Source organism: Nannospalax galili, unplaced genomic scaffold (genome assembly GCF_000622305.1).
Source record: "Nannospalax galili isolate Female #2095 unplaced genomic scaffold, S.galili_v1.0 scaffold139, whole genome shotgun sequence".
NCBI lineage: Eukaryota > Metazoa > Chordata > Mammalia > Rodentia > Spalacidae > Nannospalax > Nannospalax galili.
This window is the reverse complement of record NW_008345884.1, coordinates 7,985,423-7,999,369: the sequence shown is the minus strand read 5'-3', so window position 1 is coordinate 7,999,369 and position 13,947 is coordinate 7,985,423. Positions and strand designations below refer to the sequence as shown.

The 13,947-nt window shown below is 39.0% G+C and overlaps 1 long non-coding RNA gene across 1 annotated transcript; it reads left to right on the top strand.

Moving 5' to 3' along the window:
• Positions 1 to 1,852: 1,852 nt before the first annotated feature.
• On the top strand, positions 1,853 to 13,325 carry LOC115071885. Its single transcript, XR_003850944.1, has 3 exons — positions 1,853 to 1,905; positions 10,328 to 10,391; positions 11,826 to 13,325. It is a non-coding gene; the product is annotated as an uncharacterized LOC115071885 (long non-coding RNA).
• The last annotated feature ends 622 nt before the right edge of the window (positions 13,326 to 13,947 follow it).

Sequence of the window (13,947 nt, the reverse complement as noted above, 5' to 3'; positions counted from 1 at the left end):
AATAGTCACGCATATTTTATCTAAACATCTACGAAATTCTTCAATCAATGTGGGTCTTATACTTTATTATTTCCTTTTTAATAGTTAATGGCCTATTTCTAAGGTACATCTCTATTTAAAAAAGGCATGTCACTCATGGGATATGGCATATGCATAGGTTTCTCTCCCTCCCCTTCCTCTCTTTCTCTCCCTTTCTCCCTCTCTCACTTCCCCTTCCTCTCTCTCTTCTTTTTCACCCTTCTCTTTTTAAATTTTCAGACAGCAAGGCTGTGTAACTCAGGCCTGCTTATAACCCAGCGGTCCTCTGTCAGTCCATAGCCTCCTAAGTGTTGTTATTGCAGGTACTCGCCACCACACCTGGCTTATTGCTCTTCTTCATTGATGGTTTAGTGATATTTTCATTTAATATTTTGGAGACATTATTTAATTATTAGATTTTTTTTCTGCTGACAAATATGCTTTAGTCTAATTGTTCTTTTGTTAGTAATTTGTGGTTTTGTCCTACATACCAAGTTTTTCTTTATCTATGGCATTCTACACTTTTATCCTAATGTACCTAGGAATGGATTGCTGCTTGTTTATTTTAGTATGCATTGCAATCCTTAAATCTAAGAATTTAAGTCTTCCACTGAATTCTCCTTCAGTATTACCTCTCTCCCAGTCATCTTACTCTTTCTTTGTAGCTTCTGGATGTATATTATTTTATAGACTAATTAATTTCATGTAATTGCTGGACTACATGGATTCTACAAACACAAAGTCCCACCCCAGTGTCTCCAGGTGCTTCAGAACACGTACCTCTTCTCATTTCTTTACCCAAGTTGAGCAGTTATCAGGCAGTTCTTAGTATAAAACCTGTGCACACATTGAGTTGTTTGCTATTGCGTGTTATTCAGCAACTCACAACACTCAGCTTTACTCTTAACCAGAGGGTCAACAAAGAAAGGGGGTGAGGGACAAAGGGGGAAAGGAGAGAGAAGAAACAGAGAAACACATACACACACATACACATGGGGGAGGAGAGGGAGAGAGAGGCAGAGAGAGAGAGAGAGAAAGAGAGAGAGAGAGAGAGGGAGAGAGAGAGAGAGAGAGAGAGAGAGAGAGAGAGAGAGAGAGAAACTTGGCCTGGTATCTGGCATAGTTTACTCACAGTAAACATAAAATGAAATAATTAAAATCTTTATTACCATTATCATCTGCTTAAGGCAAATTCCCATGGCCATGTCCAGGGTCCATTTCCTCTATAATTTGCAAGTCTCCCTTTCTTTAGGATTTTCTGTTTCTTCACTTCTTCAGAATCCTAGTTCATTGGCTATTTAAAAATTTGCTTTTGCTCAAACTAAAAATTATGTCTCTGTCCTGAGGTGTTCCTTAAGCTGTCTCTATTTCCTTTTTCAGCCAAACTAATTTTTTTACTCTGCTACCACAGTTTGAAAATTTTTTACTCTCTAATCACTTTTCTTTCTTTCCTTTTGGGAAAAGATTTTATGCAGCCCAAGCTGGTCTTGAACTCCCTGTATAGCCAAAGATGACCTTCAATTCCTGATCCTCCTACCTCTATTTCCCAAGTGCTGGGATTACAGGTGTGGGCGCCATACTTGGCCTTCAAATCTCCTTTCAGTCAACTTTTTGTTATTTTTCACAAGCTGAGCTGTGAGTTTTAACATTATATATTAAAAAGTCTCATTGATCATTGCTGTTGGGTTTAATCATGATGAAGGTAGATATAATTATTGCTTTAGGATCCTATTATGTTTGAGGCACTGGGCTTGTTTTAATCACCATCATTCTAGTTAGTCTTCATGGTAACACTGTGATGTAGGGGCTATCACAATTTTCTTTTATTTACAGATATGGAACTTCAGGCTTGGAGAAGTTGAACAATGTGTGCAAGCCATATTGCTAGTAAGTGGGGGAGCTGGAACGAAAATCAGAGGTTCTCTGGAACCAACCAGTTGGTGTTTGCTTTGTCACTAAGCACTCTGATGTCTGCCCTACTTTATACATTTAGTTCCACCAGCTAACGAAAGCCCTTACTATGTAAACCAGTTTGAGTTATCTTTTCTGATATTTTGTCCCATAGCATCCTATAGAATATCTGGTCTACTATAGTATAAGCTCCCTAAGAGCTACAACTTTTGGTTTGTTTGCCTTTCATCTGTGCCATCTAGCACATAATATTTAAATTAGATTTCTTTTTTTCCAATTTTTGCTTATTATCATCTCATTTGACTACTATTGTTAATTGAGTATTTAATGATTCTCAACTGAGTACAGGGGTGGAAGATTCACTCTAGAGGACAGGCTTGGGTCTGAATGGCCTTTGAAGCTATTTCGTAGAACAGCCTGCCACCATTTTGGTGTGTGTCCGTGTCTCTAGGTGCACTGATTGAGCCAGTGTCTCAGAAGGAAATGTGCTGTACCCATTCTCTGTGTTGGGTTAAAAAGATCTACCCCCCTCAGAATCAGATATTATACTTTTCTTTTAAATTATTATTGGTGTACAAGTTATATGGCTTCAGATTGCATGAATTTAGTAAGAATCTTAAAAATCTTGGAGTACACCAGAGTCATGCAGAATACGAATTAGAAGTATCTAATGTTATCTGGTGTGTTTTTCATATTTCTTTTTCTAAAATTTATTTTATTGAATTTTTGTATATTTCATATAGAGCATCTCAAACAATCTTAATCATCTTTATACCCCCATCCCACAACCCCCCTGCCCCCACTGGAGCCCATATACTCTGTCATTTCTGTTAAGGCCCACTGTGTCAAGTCAGTGTCCCCAGACGTTCTCCAGTGCAAATCCATCCACTAAAGTCTAGTCAGCCTATCTAGAGTCCTTTGTTTTAAGAAGATCAGCTCTTCCTCACCTAGCAACAATCAGCTGCCAATATTTCTTCAGGTAAGTTCGGGGTTTGGTGTTCATTTTCCTAGTTCTCTGCTGGTTTTTGTCTGCTTGAGTTTGCATGGGACTTGTGTATGCTGACACCATTGCCATAGAATCATATAAGCAGGTTCCCAGGAGCTTGAAGGACTCTGTTTCCATATGGTTATGCACCTCTTCCCTCTCTTGCAATCTTTCCGGCCCCTCTTCCATGATGGTCCCTGAGCCTTAGGTGGGTGAAGTTTAATAAAGGGGTCGTGTCCAAAGACCAGCATTTAGCAGACTCTTGATCTCCACACTTTGGCCATTTATGACCTTTTGTTTTCCTGGCCCTCTGTTGCATGAGGGAACTTCATTAATGACAACTGAGAGATTCATTAGTGTTCTCTTCTTTACCCCTGTTCTATGTTTCATGAGCTTTATGTATAGAAATTGCATTGTAGATGTGTCACTTAGGCCTAGGCGATTCATAGACAAAGTCTGTGTGTGACCAGTTGTGGTACTTGGTAATATTCTCTCACTGGTGCAAAATAAGCTTCTTTGATGAGTAGTGACTGGGATATTTGTCTGTAAATAAGGATACATATTTTGCACATAGTAAGAAATCATATTAGTCTAGGGATGTGACAATCTTGGGGTTTTCTCCAGCCATGTATATTTACCTATGTTTATAGTACTACACTTGAGTTTCCTCCCATTGAGTGGGCTTTTAGTCCAATTAAGTAGCTGTTGATTGGCCCAAGATAAAAGTGCCACTACTGCACCAATGATGTATGCTGTGCTGGCCACTGATGTGGTTATTTGGACTTGAAGCTGGTGTTGGACCATTGACTGATGTTCTCACTTAGCAACTTGCATAGTGCTCTCCAAAGCTATGAGAGCTAGCCTTCAGGGGACATGGCTTTCAGGTCAGTTCCAGCTCCGTTGCCTCAAATCCTGTGTCTGAAGTATGTTTTGTCTTCAGCAGTGGGGTCTTACTTTCAAGTTTTGGGATGCCATCAAAGGCTGTGGCAATAGCCTGAGTAATTTTGGGAGTCTCTTGGACTACCCCTGCCAAGAACTCAAAGATTTCTCCTGTCATGCACTGTTTCTTGTTATGTAGCCTTCAGCTGTACACAAAGACTCATGTAGAGATAAGGAGGCACAGCCATTTAAAGGCTAAGGCTAACAACCAAAAATTGAAAGGTGTTTTTCATATTTCACTGATGAAGAAATAGCACTTGAGAATTTGAGTAATGTGCTTGTGGTTGACTCTTTTGCAATACCCAGCAAAGCATTACGTATACATAAGGATGTTTTTCAGGGCCATTCATTGTATAGATGAAAGAATTAGAAATAAAAAAAAGATGGATAACAAAGGTGGGTTGTTTTTCTAATAGACATTGGAGTTGAAAATAGCTTTCTGTCGGCTCCTCCTGTGAGCCTGGTTCTGTGGTCTCCTGTGAACTGGAGCTCTGGTCCTCTTCTGTGAGCTGCAGCTATGGCCCCCTCTTGTGAATCTGAAGCCGTGGTCCCCTCCTGTGATCCTGGAGTTATGGTTCCCTCTCGTGAGCCTGGAGCTGTACTCTCCTGTGAGCTAGAGATATGGTCCCCTCCGCTGAGCCTGGAGTTGTAATCCCGTCTCGCGAACCTGAAGCTATGGTTCCCTTCCTGTGGGCTAGACCTGTGGTCCCCTAGTGAACTGGAGCTGTGTCCTGGGAGGTGGAGCAGTGCCTCCCTTCCCCACCATAAGCCAGAGTTGTGGTCTCTTCCTGTGAACTCAAGTTGTGGTCCCCTCCTGGTAGTAGATAGGAGCACAGTAGAACATGGAGAACTTCCTGATATTGGGCAGCAGTTTCAGTCGTCTCTGATTACATTCCCCACAGCCCCTTCCTCTGAGGTCTCAAGTTGTGCATGGCAGAGGCTTTGCCTCTTACCCACTGTTATTTGCAGATTCTGGTCTTGGGAGGACTGATTCTCTGGAATGGACTTCCTACCTCCCCTGAGGCCCAGCTGTGGTCCTCACTCCACACCTGGTCCTGGGTAGCCAGGGGTTGATGTTGGACCTCTCCCATTACCAGGCACCAATAGGTTTCCTTATTTTTCATTACCTTTCTACAGCCCCAGTAGGCCTTTACCTATGCCCTAATTGAAATTTTAGAGACAAAAATCACAGTCTGGGAACTTAAAAAAAAAAAAAGAGAAAGTTCTATAATAACCAAACTGATACAAAGCTCAAACTAAAAATATGAAATTATATCTTGTTATATACATTCAAAATTCTATGTGTCTACTATAATTTAAAAATATTGTTTACTGACAAAACTGTACCAAGTTTCAACAACAGTGTGAACTTTGTCACTGTTTCTCTATGAGTTTGGCATTCATCTTTTTTCAAATTTTCCAAATTCTTCAACCTATACAAAGTATTTCAATGAAATCATGATAATTTTTAAAGAAAGCAATGCTAATAAAATACTATAAAATAAAAAATAAAATTTATTTTTTAAAATAAAAAATAGCTTTCTATTTCTAAGCACCAATGCCTAGTCAGTGTAAATAAACCGGACCACCTTATCTGTATGAATTCCTGTCACTCATCAGTTCTTATGGCATTGTAAGATTTACCATAAGGCACAATGCTTAGAGTTTAAAATATTTTTCTACACATTATCAATATATTTCTGAAATTCATTTTCTGCACATTAACTCATCTGAGACCATCTTGATTTGTTTTGCTTTGCCTCCTTCCATCACACGCAAACCTGAAACAATATTATATTGTTAACAATAGTTGACTAAGTTCTCCATTGATTAGTGATAGGTTACTGATCTCTAACTTTTGCATTAAAAATCACACAGGTAATATTTACTTTCTTTAACTTAAATACTGTCATGAGACACACAATATTAAAAATAACTGAAGGTTAAATTATATTTCAAGTAAGTAGTAAGCAATACATTTTGCTGATGTCCTAGAGATCCGAAAGTACAGATTTGGAGTACAACTTCCTGTTCCTCAGAAGCATGTGATCTTAGACTGGAAACATGAGCAACTCTGAGAGTGTTCTAGTATTTATCTATTGCACAATCACAAATCCACAGTCTGGTGAATGTTAGTATTTTCTGGGAATGACAACAGACTTTGGAAAAGATAAAAGCTATAAAGATAGCCTGCACTGATCCACAATCCTGGAGCCTGGCTTCTTTTGCACTGGAAAAGACCAAGATGAAGAGTCCATGTTGGTAATAAATTAGCCAGGGAGTTGCAGAACTCTAGTTTTGGCTCTAATTCTCAGCAGCTGGGAGAGCATGGATAAGTTTAACCTCTTGCAGGGTCTCCAGTTCCTCCAACCAGAGGTTTGAATTTCTGATGGTTAATAATATCTCTTCCTATTGTAGAGTTCTATTGTTTATTTGAGTCAACAACCACTATGAAAGAAAGAATATGTAATGGTGATGGAAAATGTTGGCACTAGAAAGATGGGCTGTGGAACACACACACAAAAAATAGCATAGTGATCTTTTGACAGAGAAAGGAAAGGGCTAATTTTTTTGATAAAAAAATCTTGCATTTCATAAATATGAACTGAATATTTGTGTGAACTATTTAAAGAGATTTTTCAGTTCAGAGATATGTTCATCTCAACATTAGGTGAGACATATACACACACACACATATATATATATATGTATAAGTTGTGTAGAACAAGGTGTTTTTAGATAATTCTTAATTATTTGCTTTGAATTTTGGGGTCATGAGACCCAAATCTCCTTGATCTCCTTGACCAAAATTTTCAAACAATTGAACAATTTGTTTCTTAGATATATCTGGTTGAAGAACTTGCCCTTTAATATTTATATTAAAGCATACAAAATTCCCCAATCAAAAAATCATATTAGCTGAAAAGAAAATTGTCTGATATGTGCAGTAAAATGATTGTAGACATTATGTTCAAATCAGTTGTGCCACACATGGATCTGACACACCACACCTCTCATAGTTTTTGTTTTATTTTTGTTTCAATAAGACTCAGTGCTCTGGATATGAACCCCAAGTAGAAACTGGGATCATTATGGTTTACCTGAGTGTGCTGGAAATAAAGAAGAGACTGAGTCTCATACATGTATCCCACAAATTGCAATAAATAGTAGAGCTGGGCTGAGCTATGCATTGCAAAATAGGTGGCAAAGTTTAGGCAGAACAAAGCAAACATAATTGTCAATAACCAGTAGCTGATTGATAGTTGTGTCTATGGTACCAAAACCCCATATTCCTTTCTCTAGGAATTTGTTCACTGAAAGATCAGTAGAAGGATTTGACCCAGAGACAAATTTTTCAATTAATTTTTCAATGATTTCTGCAGAGACACTGCTCACTTGAAATTCCCTGAGGTGTAGAAGACAGTGTGTTTTAAAAGAAGAAGAAGAAGGAGAAGGGGAAGGAGAAGGGGAAGGGGAAGGGGAAGGGGAAGAGAAGAGGAAGAGGAAGAGGAAGAGGAAGAGGAAGAAGAAGACTGTGTTCTAACAATGGTGGTTGTGGTTTCACAAAACCTCATCTATGAAATCAGTTCACGTTCCACTTACCCCTTCTTTTAGCTGGTGATGGGTTCTTCTTCTTGAATCTGTATCATGTGATCTGTAGGTTTGTTAGTTCTTTTAGCGAAAAGGAATCAAAAGTTCAAGACTCATTCTGGCCGGCTGGTGACTTTTTTTTTCCCCCCTGGTACTGGAGATTGAACTTAGGGCCTTGTGTATGCTAGGAAAGTGCTCTCTTACTGAGATGGGTCCTCTGTGTGACTGGAGTACATACAGAAGACAAGTGGGGTTTTTTGTTGTTGTTGTTTTTTTTTTTTGAGACTATTACCAAGTACCACAACTGGTCACACACAGATATTGTCTATGAATTGCCCAGGTCTACACCCAAGGCTCATGGAATATAGAACAGGGATAAAGAAGAGGACACTAATGAATCTTTCAGTTCTCATTAATGAAGGTCCCTCATGCAACAGAGGGCCAGGAACACAAAAGGTCACAAATGACCAAAGTGTGGAGATCAAGAGTCTGCTGAATGCTGGTCCTTGGACAGGACCCCTTTATTAAACTTCACCCACCTAAGGTTCAGGGACCATCATGGAAGGGGGGCCGGAAAGATTGCAAGAGACAGGAAGGAGGTGCATGGCCATACAGAAATAGAGTCCTTCAAGCTTCTGGGAACTTGTTCATATGATTCTATGGCAATGGTGTCAGCATATACAAGTCCCATGCAAACTTAGGCAGACAAAAACCAGCAGAGAAATGGGCAAATAACAGCAGACCCCAATCTTACAGCAGTTGATTGCTGCTAGGTGAGGAAGAGCTGATCTTCCTAAAACAAGGGACTCTAGATAGGCTGACTAGACCTCAGTGGATGGACTTGCACTGGGGAATGCCTGGGGACACTGACTTGACACAGTGGGCCTTAACAGAGATGACAGAGTATATGGGTTCCAGTGGGGGGGGGCTGTGAGATGGAGGTATAAAGATGACTAAGATTGAGATGTTCTGTATAGAATGAACAAAAGTTCAATAAAAACAAATTTTAAAAAGATAAGTATTTTTTAAGGGGCTGGAGAGATGGCTTAGTGATTAAGAGCAATGGCTGCTCTTTCAGAGAACCCTGGTTTGGTTCCCAGCACCCATGTGATGTCTAATAACTGTCTGTACCTCCAGTTCTAGGAGATCTGATGCCGTCTTTTGGTGTCTGCAGGTGGACTTACACACATGCCAGCCAAACATACACATAAAATTAAAAAAAAAAATAATAAAAAAGTTTTTTTTTTTTTAAAGAGGAACATTCGTGGAAAACCAAGAACAGCTAGAATGATTGGCTGCAGGGGAAAAAATGGAACAGTATTTGAAAAACAGAAGGACCAGCAGTGCTTTAAAAGCTGAGTTATCCTGCTGGATTTTCACCACCTTGGTTTGTTAAGAGCGTTATTGTTGATGTGCCTCAACCGTGTTCTTTTTTTCCAGTTTTAAAAAATTTATTATTTTTATTTTATGTGTATGAGTGTATTGCCTGTATGCATGTGAGTGCACCCGTGTCATGCAATGCCGTGGAGGTCAGAAGAGGGTGTCAGATTCCCCTGGAACTGAAGTTAAGGACAGTTCAGGAACTAGAGTTAAGGACAAGAGCAGTCAGTGCTCTTAACCGCTGAACCATCTCACCAGCCCCCTTTTTTCCAGTTTTTAAGGCAGACCATTTGAAGACAAGTTACATGGCATTAACTTAAAGAGCTGTATGGTAAAGGCTATATTAACAGAAATTTCAGAAGAGAATGCTGGTTTTTCACCATTGCACATTCACTTGTACTTATGTTTCATATACAAAAATATTGTATATAGTTCATTTACATGTACTGTAAGTTCTTTTTCTTAAAAGTATTAGTTAAGCAGGGTGTGGTAGCACACGCCTTTAATCCCAGCACTTGGGAGGCAGAGGCAGGGGGATCTCTATGAGTTTGATGCCAGCCTAGTCTACATAGTGAGTTCCAGGACCAGCTGGGGCTACAGGAAGACCCTGTCTCAAAAAAAAAAAAAAAAAAAAAAAAGTATTAGTTAACTGATCTGCTTTTTTACAGAATTTAATTAATGCTAAAAACCTGTAAAGTAAAACAAATATATACATAATTAAAAAAAACAATATTTTAAACTACGTCATTGAGAATTTCACACATGGATACAATGTATTTTGATCATATTCACTCTCTCTAACTCCTCCCATGTCCCCCTCGTCCATCCTACTCCTCCTCCCAACTTTATGTTCTCTTTTTTTTAATGCCCTACTGAGTTCAACATGTGCTTCCCATATATGCATGGATGTGGGCCACTGGAGCACGATAACCATGCTCTTAATGGCTGCTTCTCTTTGTGGCTCATTCTCATCACCTGTCTCTAAAGCAGTCATCAGAAGCTCTTCATTTTTCAGTCAGATTCCTGAGAACTTATTGGTTTAACTGGTGATCATCTTTTCTGCTTTGGGCTGTGTCCTCAGGCTGCTATCTGTAAAAAGACCAGCCTACAAGACTGGCCTTTGACTTTTGTATGGTGTTCCTACCGTTCCCAGAACTGACAAGGGTGGTCCCCTGTTCCTATACTGTTTGTGCAAGTAATATGATTTATGTGGAAAGATTACTTCAGAGGATCTGGAAGTTTGGTACATGCTAGGCAAAGAGCAAATGTGACCAGCCGCAGCAATGGCTGAGTGTCTCCAGTGGGAGACATCACACAGGTTACAGAGTTGGGTCTTTTTTTTTTTTTTTTTTTTTTTAAATCATTGGAGAAAGTAGCACACTTGAGTGTCCACAAAAAGAGAGAACATAGAAGCTTGTGCATGAATTTCTTGAGATTCTGCTTATTTTTTCCTATTTTATTAAGATCTGACTATGTGTCCTTGTGATTATATTACTGTAATAGATCTGAACCATGAGTCCAACTATGTCCTGAGTCCTGCGAGTACTGGAAAATTTCAGAATATAAGGTTGGTTTTGGGGAATCTGACACAGGCTACTGCAACTAATTAATCTATTTACTTTTATATGAGGAATTAAGAGAGAGTATGTTCATAATTTGCATGGTCTTCCAAGCTTATGGAATGGTCTAGAGCAATGGTTCTTAGCTCTGACTACAGAACAGAATCATTCATGATGCTTTTAAAAATTAGACACCAAGGTTAACTAGAATTTTGGAATTAGAATCTTGAGTTGGAACCTAGAGAGGAAGAACCTTAAAAATTCCTCAGTGGTTCTAATGTCCAGACAGAGTAGAGAATAATGGTCTGGACCGATTTTCCTCCACAGAGCTTGAGCTGCGGTTTCTTCTAGAAGGAGACTGTAGGCTTAGAAGATATCCAGTTAGTACAGTGCATATTTTATAAATGTGAAGAAGAATTTGCATACTGAAATAAATAAGTGGATTGTTTAATTGAACTTGTAAGTAATATTCTGGGAAGCGCATCATTTTAAGGGGTCCTTACTAGAGCCTTATTCTTAAGCAATTATTTTGCCATTAATCCTGGTTTTTGAACATATTGCATATTGTGAATGTATTATGAAGTAAATAGTCACATCTCTTTCTTGGGGTTATTCAGTGATCCACATTAAATTGGTTACCCTGATCAGAGAGACTCTTAAAAAAGAAAGTTGGTTGGAAAGTTGTAATGAGTCAGCCTGCGGCATTATCTGCTCTTTCCCTTTCCCAGTTTCATAGCAAATAATCCCTTTTGGGGATGGGGTAGGGGGGTGTTCTTTATAAGAATCCCTGCCACAGGCTTCCTCATATCCCCTCAATGAAACGTTCTCAGATAGAAATTGCATAAAAGAGCTTCCATCTCCCTATAGAATTCTATATTTGGCAGGGTATCGAGTGCAATATCCTACTCATAATTGATGCTGAGCAATTATTTGTTGAGTTGAATTGACATGATAATGGTACTCGGGATGAAGGAACTGCTGCCAACAGGTGGGAACTCATCATCTTCTCTGACTTCTATCTTTCTGTAACGCCCAAGAAGCTCCATCAATTGCCATTAGATAAAAGCAATTGTTTTCCATTCGGAGGAAGCTTTAACCTGCATGTATCTGAGAGGTACCTCGATTCCCTCTTAGAATGCAGACTTTTCTGTGATAGATCTAGGTGTTTGTAAGCAGCCTTGGTTCCTAGCACATCACCACTACCTCTAATTACCCCTTCACAGCTTCCATGCCCTTAAACTGGATCTGACCGTGTGGTTCTAAAGCTTCATCTTTCAGCCGCCCATTTCTTTGCTTTGCCCTTTTGGAACTGGTGTCTCTCTTGTGCTATGTGCTGTCTCAAGCTATTCTTTTCCCCCCATCAAAACCTGCTTTGGGAAAAGATTTGAAACTCATCCTAAGAACTTTGGGCTTAAGTGATCTAAGATGTTTTTGCATTTTAGGAAAGATCAATGGAACAAAGCTTCAGATTACGGAAGTTGCTCTTTTTGAATAGTGATGGGGCTGGAGGCCTCCAGATGCTGACTTCCTAGTCCCCTTGGTACTTGAGTGGAGTCTCTTGTTGGCATGTCTCATGTGGTGTTAGGTTGCTCCTGGTTCAGACATGTGGACTATGGATGATCCTTACACACATTACCAAGAACACCAGAGAAGCAAACCTCACTTCTGACACCACTATTCTGTGGTCTCCAAAGCATCTCATTTCACAATTTCATATTGTTTTTCTCTCCGCAAGCCGACCAAAGCATCTGGCAGCTATGCTGCTGAGTCAGCAGGAAAGACTCTGTTTTCCCTTCACTGCCTGGCAACATCTTCAGTTTGGAAAAGAGTTCTCAGATCTGACTGTGCTTCTGGAACTTGTCCAGAACAAAAGGAAGCCACTGAAAGAAAGACTTGAAATTGCATGAAATTATATACCAAGATGCTAAAAAAAAAAAAAGATTGTTCAAATGAAACACAGTGAGACTAGAAAACATTCTTATGTGTGGATTACTTTATTCCTAGAAACAAAATATAACAGATAACTAACAGCAAAACTATGCCAAACATTCTGAAAAAAATATTATGGAGACCAACTCCATGTGGTAAAACACAGGGTGTGTAAATAGAATCTTCACTGCTTGCTTGCCATGGTCAGATTGTTTGTTAGGTGCTTTGAATGCAGTGCTTTATTGTACATAACTGACAAAAACCCAGAGAGGCTGTCATTTTTTTTTCATTTACCACTCCTGTTCGTCATGGCACCTCTCACAATAGCCAAGTTGTGTCATCAGACTACATGGCCATCAGCACATCAATGGATGAGGTCAATACGGCACATAGACACAATGGAGTTCAGCTGGAGGGAAATCAACAAAAATGGATCATTTATGAAAATTCCATAACAAAACCTATTATTCTGTGTGTTAAGTAAAAAATAAACCAGTAAGAATAATGGAGGTGGAGAGGATCATGCTAAACAAAATAGCCAAACTTGTAAGACAAATGTCACATGGTTTTCCTCATGTCTGGAAGCTACATTTAAAATACATGTGTGTAAGACGGCAAAGTAGAAGGCCACTATTTAGAAAGAGGAAGGGGATCAGAGGAAAAGAAAGGGGGGATAAGAAAGGGATAAGAAAGATGAGCAAGCGAATGCATGAAAGGTTCATAATGAAACCCACATATCGTAACGAACATATGCCGAGAAAAGAAGAGAAAGTAATTTCGTCAAGTCATAGTTTTCTTTCTGAATGGCCATGTTGTCAAACTGCCTTCTAAATATTTATGTTACATAGAGTTGGACTGGTTTCAGCTTGTCAGTGGGCAGCAGTCAATGCAGAGACTCATGACTGACCAAAGAATAAGTGAAAATGGTCAGACTTAAACACAGTGCAACCGATTATGACTAGTAATAATCAGATACATACAGATTAGAGATGCATGCACCAACATCTCAGTGTTATTAGCAAAAGCAATGAGTCTTCTGTAAGAAACAGTATATTTTAAAATGAAATGGAGATCTTTTTTAAAGGTTAAAAACTCATTCAATTTTATGTCTTATACTGAGTTCAATATTGTATAACTGTATTAATTCAACAGCGAACCTAAAATTTTTGTAGGCACTTTTGAAAGAGATGTATCTTTGCTATGGAAACTGTTATTGAGTATGTTAAAGCTGTAATGAAATGCTTCTTCTAAAAAAATTAAAAAAATTAAAAAAACATGCATGTATGAGCAACACTAAATGGACTCAGTATATGAATTATAGATGAAGAGGTCATGAATTTTACAAAGATTGGAATGGGAGGAGCTGGAGGAGAGGGAGGGATGGAAATAATGTAAATATAGTACTCATGTATGAAATTCTCAAAAAAATTAAATAATAAATAATTTTTGACTGTGAGTGCTCAGCCCTAAATAGGACATCTTTATTAAACAACCCTCCCCACCAAAGTTCAGGGAACATCCTGGAAGCCGAGGTGGTAAGAATATAAGTGCAGAGGATCGGGAGGCGTGCTGCAAAATGCTGACTTCTAAACATGACATGGTTACTGCACTCATGAACTCAACAGCAGCTGTGGT